At 41.7% G+C, this 18,141-nt stretch overlaps 1 long non-coding RNA gene across 1 annotated transcript; it reads left to right on the top strand.

Annotated features, from left to right (window-relative positions):
• Positions 1-12,068: 12,068 nt before the first annotated feature.
• On the top strand, positions 12,069-12,844 carry LOC135768919 (uncharacterized). Its single transcript, XR_010542297.2, has 4 exons — positions 12,069-12,192; positions 12,277-12,353; positions 12,504-12,606; positions 12,688-12,844. It is a non-coding gene; the product is annotated as an uncharacterized lncRNA (long non-coding RNA).
• Positions 12,845-18,141: the final 5,297 nt, after the last annotated feature.

Below are 18,141 nucleotides of genomic sequence, written 5' to 3'. Positions count from 1 at the left end.
TGCGTGCAAGTATGTATTTGTATCTAGATTTATTTTTTCATGAGTAACTAGTAACTCGCTACTTGAGTGTTATTTTCATTGCATACTTTTTTACTTTCAAGTAAAATTCTTTTACTTCTACTTGAGTAATTATTTCTTTACTCACTTGTACTTTTACTTTAGTAAAGTTTTTGGCTACTCTTTCCACCTCTGTTAAAATCTTCATAAATCCAGGCTGAGTTTGCCATGTTTAGCCTAAATAATCAGACAGATAGCAGCTGGCTATCATAACTTGCAGACAAGCAGCCTAGTCTACTATTTTTTTGCTAGGCATTAGGCAAACATGATTGCCGACTTTAATAAAGACCCTGTTATTCCCAGTCCTTCATATAGTCTGTGAGGTTTTTTTTGGGGGGGGGGGCTTTTTTAGCTCAGAGAAACTGCCCCTCAAAATTCCTGTGCATGTCCCTGCCCATTGCCATTTATTTGATGATCATAAATCAATTTAAAAAAATGATTTGGAGAAATGTAAATTGTTCAGGTTTTACATGCAATGGGTTGTAGCGCAAGCCAACTCAATAGACAACATAGTTTCTCTCTTTGTCTCTAGGTAAGAAAATGTACTTTCAAGATTATTTTAGGCAAGATTATATATACAATCTTTAAACCTGCAGTCAATTAGTAAATATAGCACCTATTGAAATTTTTGATTAGATGATATTGTCACAGGTCGGAGCGGACCACCACTATTGTGTGTCGCGCTCCTCCCTCAGTTTCCACCCCGAGAAGGTCACAAAACACCCCAATGACCAGATGGACAAGAAAAATAAAATTTAACAAGGTTTATTTATTTAAAAAGAGGGAAAAGGGAAGGGGAAATGGTTCTTAAAATGGGCGGCTTCTGAAACTTTGGGAACTAAGGGAAAGGTCCGAGTCACTTCTGACTCTCACGTGGACTGCAGGTAAGTATTCCTAGCTTTCTCTCTTCTCGTCTCACACGTGAACTACAGGTAAGTATCCCAGACTCTTTTCCTGGACTCAGAAGGGAAGGTACAGGTAAGTACACTGGGCTTGTAGCTTTGGGGCGTACAAGAGGTATACAGGTGAGTACACTGGGCTTGTGGCCTGGGGCATACAGGAGGTATACAGGGGGGTACACTGGGCTTGTAGCTTTGGGCGTACAGGAGGTATACAGGTGAGTACACTGGGCTTGTAGCTTTGGGCGTACAGGAGGTATACAGGTGAGTACACTGGGCTTGTAGCTTTGGGCGTACAGGAGGTATACAGGTGAGTACACTGGGCTTGTAGCTTTGGGCGTACAGGAGGTATACAGGTGAGTACACTGGGCTTGTAGCTTTGGGCGTACAGGAGGTATACAGGTGAGTACACTGGGCTTGTAGCTTTGGGCGTACAGGAGGTATACAGGTGAGTACACTGGGCTTGTAGCTTTGGGCGTACAGGAGGTATACAGGTGAGTACACTGGGCTTGTAGCTTTGGGCGTACAGGAGATATACAGGCGAGTACACTGGGCTTGTAGCTTTGGGCGTACAAGAGGTATACAAGTGAGTGCTTAGGTGGGTTCGACTTACAGGCAAGCGAATGGGCGAATGCACAGGGCTTTAGCCCTTCAAGACTCAGGTGGTTGGAGAAGACGTATGGGCCCACAGCAGACTTCTAGTTTTCCTCTCTCAGACAGCCCTACGTGGAACACTTAGGCGTTGACTTCCCAACATATAGTGGAACAGTGCCACAACGACACAGAGCCCTTGGCTCAGACCTGCAGAGCAGTAGCAGAGAACACACAAATTTCCTTCAGTATTATAAATACTTCAGTGAACATACAAGGAGAGATACGACACCTCTTTACACAGGCAGAAAGGACAGAAGGGGACTGGGAATAGGCTGGCACTCTCCACAGCGCCACCACCAGACGTTTGGGAAGGTTAGACGGGTCCCTTAGTCGTGTACATGTAGGAAACGGCCACCCAATGCCACCACTCAGCTCTTCTTGGACAGGGCTCTTTCTTTGGCCTAGAATGTGATCACTGACAACACTGACAACAGCACAGCACTACCATTGTCCAAGTGCACACATTTCAAAAAGAATCACCCACCACACTTCACACACTCACAGTGAGTTAAGGTCAGGGTCACAGCTTTGGACCAGGCTCGGAGTCCTGAATAGTCAAATGACTGGGGCAGAGGGCAAACACATGTAAGCGTTGAGGCCATGATCCTTGGGCTCCTCCTTCCTTTCTTCGGCCGGTTCCAGCCCGCCAACAGATCCTCAAAACTAACTGGGTGGTTAACACACTTAATCGGGTAGACAGAGATGAACTGGGGCAACAGTATTAGCAACCATGCAAATGGCGATACAACAGCAAGAAGAGTTCCAAACGTGACACACTGTTCCTTTAACTGCTTAGTACCTCACTCTTCATTACAGATGTCCCATGCATCCTGAGCCTTGTTTACACAGAATACTCCATTCTCTTCCGTCACTAATTTCTCCCCTTAGATCCGCTTCCTGTGTCCTTCCGACATACACGGTCCCTTCAAGATACACAGTCAATTCAATAACAAACACTGCATGAATAAATGATTGAACACTTATCTCCGTCTCCATTTTCAGCCCAATTCTCCGTCTTGATTCCACCCAGCCTGTAAATCCACACAGACACGTCTCCTCTTGCACACCGTAGTTTTCCACTTCGCTCCCCGCGAACGCCGGAACAAACATTGCTTTCCCTTCCTTGAAGGCTACTTCTCCAGACACTCGTCTTCACTCTCGGTGTCGAGTTTTCCCTCACCCGCCCCTTTTCTTATCGATCCCGGCGGGCTACCTGAGTGAACTCCACGGGATGAACTTCCCTTTTTCGGTTTCTTCAACGCCCTTTTTATCATCGATCGCCATATTCGCTTCGCACACCTGATATAGATTTGGTTTGATTTTCTGCCCGGAGTCGACCGGAACCGGCCAGGGGTTTCATTGACATTTGTCCAGGTGAAAAATTTTACAAGCGGAATTCGTTCCGCTTGTAAAAATCACTCCGTGACAATATCAGAAGTGTGAGTTCCAGGTACGACCAGCGGTTGTCAGCACTTGTTTACCCAATTAAGATTCATCTCAGCCACTCCTAAAACCCCTGGATATTAGTTTTGGTGTTTCATGGTCAAAGATGTGATTTGTTTTGGGTATCTAGCCAAAAGTCTTTGGTCTCACAAATCTATTTGTTTCTTTCATTCGTATTCAGAATGTTTTGGCGGAGAAAAAAAACTTAAATCCTATAAATCGAATTGCTCTTTTGGGGTCAATTAAAATATTATACATTTACAAACCGATGAATTTAAGTTTTATAAGCTACATCAACAATGAGACTTAGAGTTAATTTGTTAATTTGAAATGCTTGTCTATTCTGTGTATGTATTCTTTTTTCTGTACTGTTTGTGTATGTTGCCCTTCATAAGTATTGGGAAAATACAGGCAAAATGCCTCTGTTTGCTGTGGAGTCAAGAAATTTATAAAAATTAAAAGATGAACATGAGACAAAAGTACAGAATCTGTCACATAAATTTTTTTTTACCTTTTTTAACATAGACAATATTCCAACTCAATGTAACAACACATTTGTATTTTAATACTCCTAACTAATGTGGGCATATTGAGACCATTGACTCAGAAGTGTTGAAGTGATGAACTCTGTTCATTAATTGTTTACACATGAAAAACATAAAATGTGTAAGATCAGTTTGATTTACTTGTGTGCATTTGGGTACAACACACATAAGTAAGCATTTAATGCTGTTGTTCTTTGTTGGTAAAGCATGTATGTGTTGAAACATAAACAAAGGTTAATAAAATGTGACATTCTGAACTTACTGATATTTTTCTTACCAATTCTGGTCTCCACAGCAAACAGAAAAATCTTGTCTATACTTTTCTGATACTTATGGAGGTCACTGTATATACTGAGTGTGTGTGCGTGCGTGCAAGTATGTATTTGTATCTAGATTTATTTTTTCATGAGTAACTAGTAACTCGCTACTTGAGTGTTATTTTCATTGCATACTTTTTTACTTTCAAGTAAAATTCTTTTACTTCTACTTGAGTAATTATTTCTTTACTCACTTGTACTTTTACTTTAGTAAAGTTTTTGGCTACTCTTTCCACCTCTGTTAAAATCTTCATAAATCCAGGCTGAGTTTGCCATGTTTAGCCTAAATAATCAGACAGATAGCAGCTGGCTATCATAACTTGCAGACAAGCAGCCTAGTCTACTATTTTTTTGCTAGGCATTAGGCAAACATGATTGCCGACTTTAATAAAGACCCTGTTATTCCCAGTCCTTCATATAGTCTGTGAGGTTTTTTTTGGGGGGGGCTTTTTTAGCTCAGAGAAACTGCCCCTCAAAATTCCTGTGCATGTCCCTGCCCATTGCCATTTATTTGATGATCATAAATCAATTTTAAAAAAAATGATTTGGAGAAATGTAAATTGTTCAGGTTTTACATGCAATGGGTTGTAGCGCAAGCCAACTCAATAGACAACATAGTTTCTCTCTTTGTCTCTAGGTAAGAAAATGTACTTTCAAGATTATTTTAGGCAAGATTATATATACAATCTTTAAACCTGCAGTCAATTAGTAAATATAGCACCTATTGAAATTTTTGATTAGATGATATTGTCACAGGTCGGAGCGGACCACCACTATTGTGTGTCGCGCTCCTCCCTCAGTTTCCACCCCGAGAAGGTCACAAAACACCCCAATGACCAGATGGACAAGAAAAATAAAATTTAACAAGGTTTATTTATTTAAAAAGAGGGAAAAGGGAAGGGGACATGGTTCTTAAAATGGGCGGCTTCTGAAACTTTGGGAACTAAGGGAAAGGTCTGAGTCACTTCTGACTCTCACGTGGACTGCAGGTAAGTATTCCTAGCTTTCTCTCTTCTCGTCTCACACGTGAACTACAGGTAAGTATCCCAGACTCTTTTCCTGGACTCAGAAGGGAAGGTACAGGTAAGTACACTGGGCTTGTAGCTTTGGGGCGTACAAGAGGTATACAGGTGAGTACACTGGGCTTGTGGCCTGGGGCATACAGGAGGTATACAGGGGGGTACACTGGGCTTGTAGCTTTGGGCGTACAGGAGGTATACAGGTGAGTACACTGGGCTTGTAGCTTTGGGGGTACAGGAGGTATACAGGTGAGTACACTGGGCTTGTAGCTTTGGGCGTACAGGAGGTATACAGGCGAGTACACTGGGCTTGTAGCTTTGGGCGTACAGGAGGTATACAGGTGAGTACACTGGGCTTGTAGCTTTGGGCGTACAGGAGGTATACAGGTGAGTACACTGGGCTTGTAGCTTTGGGCGTACAGGAGGTATACAGGTGAGTACACTGGGCTTGTAGCTTTGGGCGTACAGGAGATATACAGGCGAGTACACTGGGCTTGTAGCTTTGGGCGTACAAGAGGTATACAAGTGAGTGCTTAGGTGGGTTCGACTTACAGGCAAGCGAATGGGCGAATGCACAGGGTTTTAGCCCTTCAAGACTCAGGTGGTTGGAGAAGACGTATGGGCCCACAGCAGACTTCTAGTTTTCCTCTCTCAGACAGCCCTACGTGGAACACTTAGGCGTTGACTTCCCAACATATAGTGGAACAGTGCCACAACGACACAGAGCCCTTGGCTCAGACCTGCAGAGCAGTAGCAGAGAACACACACATTTCCTTCAGTATTATAAATACTTCAGTGAACATACAAGGAGAGATACGACACCTCTTTACACAGGCAGAAAGGACAGAAGGGGACTGGGAATAGGCTGGCACTCTCCACAGCGCCACCACCAGACGTTTGGGAAGGTTAGACGGGTCCCTTAGTCGTGTACATGTAGGAAACGGCCACCCAATGCCACCACTCAGCTCTTCTTGGACAGGGCTCTTTCTTTGGCCTAGAATGTGATCACTGACAACACTGACAACAGCACAGCACTACAATTGTCCAAGTGCACACATTTCAAAAATAATCACCCACCACACTTCACACACTCACAGTGAGTTAAGGTCAGGGTCACAGCTTTGGACCAGGCTCGGAGTCCTGAATAGTCAAATGACTGGGGCAGAGGGCAAACACATGTAAGCGTTGAGGCCATGATCCTTGGGCTCCTCCTTCCTTTCTTCGGCCGGTTCCAGCCCGCCAACAGATCCTCAAAACTAACTGGGTGGTTAACACACTTAATCGGGTAGACAGAGATGAACTGGGGCAACAGTATTAGCAACCATGCAAATGGCGATACAACAGCAAGAAGAGTTCCAAACGTGACACACTGTTCCTTTAACTGCTTAGTACCTCACTCTTCATTACAGATGTCCCATGCATCCTGAGCCTTGTTTACACAGAATATTCCATTCTCTTCCGTCACTAATTTCTCCCCTTAGATCCGCTTCCTGTGTCCTTCCGACATACACGGTCCCTTCAAGATACACAGTCAATTCAATAACAAACACTGCATGAATAAATGATTGAACACTTATCTCCGTCTCCATTTTCAGCCCAATTCTCCGTCTTGATTCCACCCAGCCTGTAAATCCACACAGACACGTCTCCTCTTGCACACCGTAGTTTTCCACTTCGCTCCCCGCGAACGCCGGAACAAACATTGCTTTCCCTTCCTTGAAGGCTACTTCTCCAGACACTCGTCTTCACTCTCGGTGTCGAGTTTTCCCTCACCCGCCCCCTTTTCTTATCGATCCCGGCGGGCTACCTGAGTGAACTCCACGGGATGAACTTCCCTTTTTCGGTTTCTTCAACGCCCTTTTTATCATCGATCGCCATATTCGCTTCGCACACCTGATATAGATTTGGTTTGATTTTCTGCCCGGAGTCGACCGGAACCGGCCAGGGGTTTCATTGACATTTGTCCAGGCGAAAAATTTTACAAGCGGAATTTGTTCCGCTTGTAAAAATCACTCCGTGACAATATCAGAAGTGTGAGTTCCAGGTACGACCAGCGGTTGTCAGCACTTGTTTACCCAATTAAGATTCATCTCAGCCACTCCTAAAACCCCTGGATATTAGTTTTGGTGTTTCATGGTCAAAGATGTGATTTGTTTTGGGTATCTAGCCAAAAGTCTTTGGTCTCACAAATCTATTTGTTTCTTTCATTCGTATTCAGAATGTTTTGGCGGAGAAAAAAACGTAAATCCTATAAATCGAATTGCTCTTTTGGGGTCAATTAAAATATTATACATTTACAAACCGATGAATTTAAGTTTTTAAATGTAACTTATTCAGGTCGTAATGTAATGAAAGGATGTAATAAATGGAAAAGTAATTTGGATAAATAAGTAAAATTTGAGTTGTGTGCTCCCCTACTCATGTGTTATTACTGTGCCAGATTACTATGGCAGTTTAATCACCTCAGGTTGAAGCTGGTTTCAACAACGACAAATTCTTGGACTTATTTTGAGAAACAAGGTTTGTATCAATGTTTTTATCTAGAATATATCTGGGTACACGAGAAAACAGGGACATTACTTTGGGTATAGGGACATGTCCCTACTAATATTCAGGAAACCCTGATTTGTCCCTATTAGTGATTTGTGCAAACTAAAGGAATATTGGGTTTAATTATGCATTTTCTTAATTTCCTTATGAAACAACCAAAAAACAAAAACAAAAAAACATTAAAGGTGCCATTTGTAATAATTGAGGTAAAAGATTTAAAAAAATGAGCTACACCCATCAAAGAATGAGAAGAAATAAGGGCAAAGATGTCATTAAAAAAATGACAAGGTATAGTGCTGCAGAGATATCAATCTGAATTAGCATGCTAAATTACTAGCTACAGCCCGACAGGTATCGTAATACCAGTTTCGACCATGGGAGGCGGTATGTGGGCCACGTACATAACCGCCAGCCAAACTGCAATACACGAGTAACGCCTGTTTCACACATACTCCGTATGCAGTGCGTTTGCGTTGCGTATTGCAGTACGTATGCGGTGGGATCCGTCAAGCATCCGTTGTGCTTTCACACATACTCCGTTTGCAGTGCGTTGCTAACCGCTGCTTCTGCGTATCAAATGATATTGTGTGTTTGACACTTTCTGTTGAAAAGCGCCTCATCAATAAACAATATAGCCTGCTGTGTTTTTTTTCACAAAACAATATACTTTAGATCTTATTTGATAGACTATGATGTTTAAAATCTCTAGTGGTCAGGACACATGAATGGATCAAAGGTCTATTTATCTCCACATATATCATAAATATAAATTAGCATTATAACTTTTGAAGAGAAAATATAGGTGACAGGCATGGTTACATTATAGGCTACATTTCCTACAATTTATATATTTTCATAGACGAGAGTATTTATATAACGACAATGAACGTCTATGGCAAGAAATATTCTCACATAATTAAAATAACAGCAAAATAAACAGACAAGGAATAAAATAAAACGAATAAACAGACAATGAAGCAAAAGTGACATGCAAATTGTATTATTATTACCGGAAAAACAGCAATATTACTGAAATAAACTCTGAGGTAAATACGCCAAACACGCATTTATAACTGCAAAAAGTCTAAATAAGCTCAATAACAATTGGAAAAAAAACATTATTATCTTCCAAAACGTTATATGACAAACATTATATTTAAAGCAAATGTATTCCTACAATCATTCAATATCCACACATTATTCCATATTACGGCCGTTACTGAGCACGTTCGTCTCTCGCCTCGCTCTGTTATAATAGCGCTGATTGACAGGTGCGCTTCCCCGTCTTTCAAACAGATCATTTTGTATAGTCATTTTGCCATAATTTTAACGATTGACAAAACGTTTTTTGTCAGGTTGATTATGATTTTTATTACCTTAGTTTAACAAAAAATGCCATGGTTATGGATATTGTGATGAGACAATATAAATTTGGTTATGTTGTTTTACTACATATAAAAACTAAAAGCTGTTAGTATAATTAAACAATGGTAAAATTAATAGTATACTTTATGTATATGCATGTATATAAACACGGTAGAATATTTAACAAGGTGTTATATATATAATTTTTCAACTCGTGGTGTTTTACTTTAATTGCTTCATACTGGGATTAAACAATAAGATCATGGGCGTCGGAACCATTATACGTGGGTGGGACAGGACCCACCCACTTTTTAAGACCAATGATAATGGACCCACCCACTTTTTCTCTAATGTAGCGCATTTGTCTGTTCACTTATCAAAGCGCTGTTAGTCCAAATCCATTCCACTAGAGCAGGGATCCCTAACCTTTGCTTTTTTACACCGCGGACCCGTTTCAGCTTTTAAACATAATTCGCAGGGGTGAGTGGACGCTGAGTTGCTGTTCGAACATAGTGCTGAAAAACCTCCTTTGCCAAATGAATAATGTTTTAAACAGAAGTTAATGTCAAACAACCATTTAAAAACAAGCATAACACGATTATATAGAAGATATAAAGACAAATAAAAGATTTCCATTAGCTCACACCTGCGCGACGAGCTCAGTCAAGCTGACAGCGCTCGAGCTAACATTACTAACAAACGATAAACATTCAAATTGATCATTTATTAGTCGTATCGACATATACTGATAACTGAGGCTATATCCACACGAAGCCGGTGCATTCCCTATCCGATCATTTTTTTTTCCTTGCTCTAAAAAAATAATCCGTAAACACGGAACCACTGAAACCGACTGAAAGCGGTGTAGTATATATGCCGGACCAGTATGGGGCGCTGTAATTCTGCCACAGAAATACACTATACACGGAGAAGAAGACTTTGAGCATGCGCATAGCCAACGTATGGTGTTGTCCATTATCGCTTGTTGGTCACCACAATTGCATAGACGCAATAGATTTTGCTGTAATAAAGCTAGTAGGCTTTAGTAGCTTCTGTAGCACGAACACAATCACGTAATCCGCCGTTATTGTTGTTGCTGATACGTGTGACGCTTCCGACACGTGATGTGATGACGTTTTCGCTTCACAAAATATACGGATTGGCTGTACAGACGAAACCGCAAGGGTGTCGGTTTCAGATTTATCCACTTTAGGACCAGGTTTCAAAAAATAGCGGTTTCACTCTCTGAAATCGCCGGATCCGTGTGGATGAAACACCAATACGATAACAAATTTATGCGTATACAGTGATTCGCGTCTCCGTGTGGACAGCCCCTGAATTAACATCCCTGTGAACTAATTTCAATAAAGTAACAACGAATTTAAGGAAACTTACCCCAGAATCGACCACAAAACAGAAACACTTGTCTGAGGAGAAAATCTGTAAATACCCAACGCGCGTCTCCGGTTGAATAATCACGTGATCACAAAGCATGCGGAGAGAGACGGACGCGCGCCTCTGCCAATAATATCATATTAAAAGAAAATAAAGATATTTGTTTAAAGATGAAAATGAAGTGCTTCTATCAGTGCTGCACAGGACCAAAATGACCTGTTTAGAGCACATTTAACATATTTATTTAATTAAAATAAACAGAAATATTAATAGACTTTAAACAAATCATGTGTTTCATTATCGTTCAATGTGCTCAGTATTTATTGTTTCTACGTATACATTCATGCATATTTTGTCAGGATTATTATTGAATGGAGACACGTTGAAAAGTGGTCCGAAAAAGACGTCTAATTTTAGGCTAAATTTGGACTGAATTAGACGGACCAAACAAAGACCAGTTTTCAACGTCTTTTTTTGGACTAAATGAAGGTCATGACGGGCCGACGTGATTTAGCCCAAAAAACAACGTCTAAATGACGTCTTGTGCTGGGTGGGATGCATTAGAAAAATTAATAACTGCTTTATTTATAGTATATTTTCTATAGACGTGTAAAACCATATTATAGCGGATTATTTTACTTTCATTGTTTCACGAGTTTGCCTGTCCATTTAGTCTTAATAATTAACGGTAAACGAACTTAGATTGCTGTTCTTAAAGGCAGCTCGAACCTTAGGTCGGACTCGAGCCCCAAGTTCAAGACACAGAAGAAAAAAGGAGGAGATGATGAGGAGAGATGCCAGAAGAATTGCGTCTGTCGCGGAGGCACATACTCCCGTTTTGCTTTTAATGATAATTAACACAGCACTAAATGTGGTTCCTTTCAAACGTTAAAAGTGTAGGCTACTTGTTAAAATATTATTACTGCTGTAAAATAGTTTATTTTGATTATGGCACGATCGCTTGATAATTTTCAAGTTTTTTTTACAGAAGCCAATTACTTTTCATTTGCGATATCACAGAGTTGAACGTCTTCACGTATTGTTATTATTTGCGGGGTACATTTGCAGATAATTCATAAAGTCATTACCTCTGTTTAATCGGTTGTGTTTTAGAAGTACACATGCTCAAACTCTTATGACAGCATTGTTTCTTGACGGATACCATAAAATAAAGTGATCTCATTTCCAGAATCTCACATTTATATTTCTCTAAGAGAGAGAAAGAGAGATTGGGTATAACAAATAAAAAAGGTATACAAAAGTTGTATCAGTACCTTCATTCGTTTTTCTTACCTTTTATTTCCTTAAAAATAAAAAAACAAACATTGTAGCCTACTGTCAGCAGAGTCGAGAAAAAAAATGACACAGAGAAAGATAAATTAAACATGACATGTTTTTTTTATAATGTAGATTTCTAGAGACTCCAGAATGAAAACCAAGCCCTGCACTGCAAAAAAATGAATGTCTTTCTTAGTTTTCTTTTGTCTTGTTTTCTAATATTAATATCTGAAAATTCTTAAATTGAGATACACTGACTTGGTAAGCAAGTGGCTTAAGATATTAAGTTTTGTTTATTGAAATAAATGATGGAAATCAAGAGGTTTTTGTTTATTTAAAACAAGTCAAAATATTTACCTGTGCAGTAAGAAAAATAAACTTAATTCCAGTTTCAACTTGATCAACTTAATTTAAGTTTATTTTTCTTACTGCATTGGCAGATATTTTGACTTGTTTTAAGTAAAAAGAAAAACTCTTGATTTTTATCATTTATTTTAATAAACAAGACTTAATATCTTAAGCCACTTGCTTACCAAGTCAATGTATCTCAATTTGAGAATTTTTAGATATTTATATTAGAAAACAAGACGAAAAAACCTAGGTAAGTCAATAATTTTTTGCAGTGTGAGGGAGAAGCAGCAAGCCCTGAGGGAACGTAGTGAACGAGCAGGTGAGAACATGCACTCTTTCTTAAATTTTACTTTTTTTGTCTGTGATGTAGGTCCAATATTACCATATGCCTTTCATTTTGTAGCTTCGGATGACAGCGGCTCACTTTTGGCGTTGCTTGACAACACTTTGAGGCAGGATAAAAAGCTCCAGGAACAATTTGTAAGTGTGCTAATTTTGCCGTAGGGAAATCTAAAAAGTAAAATTAAGTTTGTATACTGCATATACAGTCTGAATCCACAGCCTGTCTCTCATTTATGTATGAGAAAATTCAGAGAAATGTATTTTGTAACACTTTTTTTGAATTTTCAGCGTTAGAGTATCTTCTCTAATCACCTTTCCATTAATACAACCTGGACTGGTGTAGGGAATCAAGCATGTTTTAGAGACCTGTTTCTGAAGACCATTGTTCAAAGTAAGTTAGATTTTTATATTTAAGTAGATGTGTATGGCCTTATGTTATTCAAATGGAATGACAGTTCTGTATTTTCTACAGGAGCCATCCGGAAGAACCCTGCAACCCAGGATGCCACTGATTGGGCTGTCCAGGTTAATATTACGTGTTACCTGAAAGGAGCATCTGACCGTAAAGGCGGAAAAAGGCTGTACACAGCTGAGAGGGACCCACAGATGACCTCTTAAACCGAGGCTGACTACTGACACCCCAGCATCGCTGACAACTGGAAACCTTTCTTTATCCTGCAGTCAGTAACATAAAGAATCCTGAAGTGTCACACTACACTCAACCAATCCACACTTCACTTTGAAAATTACTATTCTTTTATTTTTCAAATTCCATGTGACCCTGCCTTAAGGGCAGCTCCTCGGATAGATATGGAATGGCGAGGATGTTTGTCCTTTAGGTCCCTTGAGGATCAATCAAGTATTCGTTCATTTTTAATTCACAATAGACAGATCTTATTGCAGCAAAGTGAAAATATTGTGTTCCAGGTCAGCAGTGCCATTATAATAGTCTATTCTAGTCCAGAGCTTTACTCTAGGATAAGTGGTAATAATTTATTGTTAGAAATTACGATTTATTTGGTACGCTGCACGTTCTTTGGTACCAAATATCCTCATTACTTAATTTTATGTTTACTGGTAGCCAAATTCTTTTTATCCCAGAGCTGACCTCTAAATTATTAACAATTGTTGTAAATGATATGTTCTAATTTGCTTGAAATGTTATTTTAAACTAGAATTTATTTGGAAACCTGCATGTTTTTTAGTACTTTTTTATTTTTCAGTTATTTATTGTTAGGAAGGCTTTAAGACTGTTAGGTTCTGATTCTGAGTGCCGGTCAGAGCACTAATAATGAGGAGACAGGAATTCAGTTTAACGATTTGTATTGATGGTAAAGGGATGGACCACGGATGCATATTCAAAGATGAACATAGTCTGAAAAATAATAAACAATAAAGATAATGAATAAACTAAAATATATATATGTTTATATACCATTACGAATATTCACTGTTACATAAATAATTAGCATTTATCATTTACATCAGTGATATCTCTATTAAACAAGGAAACAACAAAACGAGGTATTTATCAGTAAACTTTCATTAACAATCCTGTCATTACTATCCAATGCCCATATATGGATTGAATAAAGACGAAGCATTTACGCAACGTAAATCTCACTCGTTTATGACTTCTCAAACACGCAAATCTTGCATCATTAATTATCATCAGAAACCCGTAATACTGATCTGCAGCTCAATACAGAACGAATAATCATATGAAAATTATATTAACAATCTTAATATAACAGAAAGATTACTTCAGGGCAAGTCTGGGCATGTCTGTATTATACAGCATTTTACAGATACATGTACAGCTGTTCATATCGCTAATAACACAAAATATAAATCACAAAAGGCTTACTTTGAGGTCAGTGACTAACATCTTGATGTTACATCTGCATCAATCACCATCAACCAGGGCCGGATTATCCAATGGGCATTATGGGCACGTGCCCAGGGGCCCACGCCCAGTCAGGGCCCAAGCGACGGGAGAAAATAAAATGTAAAATCAAATTGTTAATTATTTAGATTAACTATTTAAGCGCAAATAATCCCGCGCTGAATCGAGCGGACTGTGGGTGGCAGTAGTCTTCATAGTTTAAGTTCGGAATGAGTGAGAAAAGCAGCAGCGCACAGTTGATTTATCCAGCCAAGCATCAGACAATCCATTACTCTTTTTCATTTATCCTGAATAGGTGAATGTCCTTTAAATGACGCGAATCAGTGCTGCTCTGACAGCCTGGTAAAGTAATAATTTGTATAAGAAATCATTTGTACTGCTTATGTGTCGAACGGAGCCGTCCGCGCTTGTCCGTGGTTTGAAAGCTGCGCGGGAACGCGCGCGCGATAAAGACAGACGGGAAAAGTTTGTCGTATTTGCCCAGATTGCCCTTCCTCCTCTGCATCTGTGCGCAACAGTGAAACACACATCGCCAACAGACAGACAGGTAGGCAGGAGCTCTTCACACAGGTCGTATTCCAGCTGTGTTTTTCTTGACTTGTGGGGAAGTCACTGGAGATCAAATGACATAACTACCAGTACCTCAGTTTTACAGCTCATTATCCAAAAGACAATTGTTGTCTTGCTAACACATAGCTGCCAACTCTCACTCATTCACCGTGAGACACCCGCAATTGACCCCATTCTCACGCTCTCACGCCACACATCCATTTTCTCACGCAGGCTCGTGCCCACCATTGACATTCCCATTGAGTTTAATAAAAGTCATGAAATAATTGCCTAATATACCTAATTGTACATACTGTAAAACGCCTAGCTATCTCTATCTGGCCTGCCTCAATCAACATAAAGCGCTCGTCAAAGTCAAAATGATGCGAAGGCCAATCAAATCAAAGAAGGTGGAGTTATTGTTTACAAATGCCGGAGCGCCAGCTACAAACTACAGAGCGAGTGCGCGGCTGCGCGATGGTGAAAGAGCGAGAGTTACGTATGTAACTACGGTTCTATGAGTTCTGGATGACCGCCAGAGGCAGTGCTTCTCACTGAATTTTATCTCTTTTGCTCATGCGCAGGTCGAGTCTAATAACAACAAAGTCATCACATGACCAGGTACGTCATGGGGATTCCCTCTATTTAACCCCGTGACATCCTGCAAACTGTCTCTACAGAATCTTCACGCAAGACTCCGAGTGACAGGGTGCTCTGGCGGTCATCCAGAACTCATAGAACCGTAGTTACATACGTAACTCTCGTTCTATTTCGTTCTTACTGACCGCCAGAGGCAGTGCTTCTCACTGGATGGCTCATAGCAACAAGGTCACGAGGAGGCAGCTCCTCACCTACGCTGAAGTTGAGGATCCCAACAGGACTGCCGTTTCCATGGCGCCAGGGGCTGCCACATTAACCCTGTAGTATCTGGAAAAGGTATCAGTGGATGACCAATTAGCCGCTGCACAAATGTCCATTAGGGGGACACCTTTTAATGCTGCCCAAGATGTTGAGATACTTCTCGTCGAATGGCATTTTATGCCTGCTGGCACAGTCAGGTTGTTGGCCTTATATGCCTGGGCAATAACCTCCACCACCCAGTGTGACAACCTCTGTTTTGACAGAGGCTGCCCTTTTCTTGGCCCGCCGTAGCAGAGAAAGAGTTGGTCAGACTGTCGCAGTTTTTCTGTAGCCTTCAGATAGCCCCGAAGGGCTCGCACAGGGCATAGTTGTTCTGTTGGATTGCCATCTTGTGTGTCAGACACAAAATTCCTAAGTGCTACCAACTCAATTGGTTGATTCCTAAATGACGTTGAGAACGTTTTGGGTAAGAATGAGGGATTAGGCCACAATGTCACCATTGTTCCATCTGCATTCCAACGCATGCAGGACGTATTGGTTGACAAAGCATGGAGCTCACCAACACGTTTGGCTGACGTTATTGCCAAAAGAAATCCAGTCTTTATTGAAAGCCACTTAAGGTCACACTGGTCCATTGGCTCAAAGGGGTGTTGTGTAAGTGCCCTTAGAACCAGACTGAGGTCCCATGCGGGTACCCTAACGGTTGAAGCAGGGCGCAATCGCTGTGCACCTTTCAGAAAGCGTGTGATTAGAATATGTGACCCAAGTGACTGATCATTCACTTTCACATGCTGGGCAGAAATTGCGGCCACATATACCTTTAGGGTAGAGGGAGCCCTGTTAAACATAACACCATTGGCACTGGGCAGTGTTCTGGGACCAACCCTCTTGGTGTACACCAATCAGTGAAAAGCTTCCATCTACAAGCATAGATATTCCTGGTGGAAGGTGCTCTAGAATTCAGAATTGTGTTTTGTACCTTATCGCCCCAAGTCTTTAGCAGTAGTTCTGGCTCCTCAGCGGCCAGACACAGAGCTGTAGCAGATCTGGGTTTGGGTGCCAAATCTGCCCCTGTATCTGAAGGAGTAAGTCCCGTCTCCTGGGTAGGCTCCAGGGCTCCCCCTTGAGAAGCCGGCATAACATTGGGAACCAAGGCCTGCCTGGCCAGTTCGGTGCCACTAGGAGCATCCTGTGGTGCCCTTGAAGAATTCTGTGGAGAGTTGGCAGAATTAAGGGGTTCGGGGGAAAGGCATAGAGTAGAAGATTTGGCCAGGCATGCGCCAACGCATCCTGACCCAGCGGGCTGGACTTCTCTGTCAAGGAGAACCACAGGGGACAGTGGGTTGAGGTTTCGGAGGCAAAAAGATCCACCTGTGCCCTGCCAAATCGTTGCCACACCATCTGAACAACTTCCGGATTGAGCCTCCATTCTCCTGGCAGAGGTCTGTGGCGAGATAAGTAGTCTGCCACTACATTCGACACTCCCGGTATGTGCATTGCCCTGATGCTTGTGAACAGAGGGAAGGCCCATGTTAGGAGGTCTTGTGCTACTCTCAGAGACTGGCTGGACCTGGTGCCGCCTTGATGGTTGATATGATAAACCACTGATGTATTGTCTGTTCTGATGAGAATATGTCGGTTCAGGAGGGCCGGCGCAAAGTGTTTCAGAGCCAATTGCACTGCCTTGAGCTCCAGAGTATTTATATCTTTTGTAGCTTGATCGGGTTTCCATGACCCCCTGATCATCCTGTGCTGCCACACTGCGCCCCAGCCAACTAGTGAAGCATCTGTCTGAATTATCTCCCTGCGAGAAGGAATCACCCCAAGAGCTACCCCTTTCCTCAGGACAGACCTGTCTTTCCATGGTTTCAATGTAGTGAGGCATCGATCCGTAACTTTGACCAGTCTGTTCCTGTGCCATGTAGGGTTCAGATGAAGACTGTTTACCCATCTCTGATAAGGGCGCATCAAAAGAAGACCCAGCGGTATCAGTGCCGCTGCTGCTGCTAACATGCCCATCAATCGGAGTACCACTCTGAATGGAAGCTTGGTTTGTCTCCGGAAACGCTGGAGTAAGAGCAAGATGCTGTCCACCCTCTGAGGTGACGGGAAAGCTTTCATCGATCTCGAGTCTAGAGAGATGCCTATGAACTTCACCGACTGACATGGGACCAACTGACTCTTGCTCAAGTTCACCCTGAGACCCAACTGAGTGACATGGGAAATCAGCAGATTGGTGTGTTCTGTTGCCTCCCTTTGAGATGGAGCACAGAGGAGCCAGTCGTCCAGATAAGGGAGCACCTGCACCCCCCTGGCTTGTATTGGGGACAGGGCTGCAGCCATGCACCTGGTGAACACCCGAGGAGACAGGGACAGCCCAAATGGTAGGACCCGAAATTGATAGACTTGACCTTGCAATGCGAAGCGGAGAAACGGTCTGTGCTGTGGTGCAATTGGGATATGAAAATAAGCATCCTTCAGATCTATTGTGGTGAACCACTGTAGTGGTCTGACTGCTTGAAGGACCTCCGTTGTGCGTAGCATGTGGAATGGTAGTACCTTGAGAAACTGATTGAGGCCTCGAAGGTCGAGAATGGGCCGAACGCCGCC

This window comes from Paramisgurnus dabryanus, chromosome 3 (assembly GCF_030506205.2).
Source record: "Paramisgurnus dabryanus chromosome 3, PD_genome_1.1, whole genome shotgun sequence".
Lineage (NCBI taxonomy): Eukaryota > Metazoa > Chordata > Actinopteri > Cypriniformes > Cobitidae > Paramisgurnus > Paramisgurnus dabryanus.
This window is presented reverse-complemented; position numbering and strand designations above follow the sequence as displayed.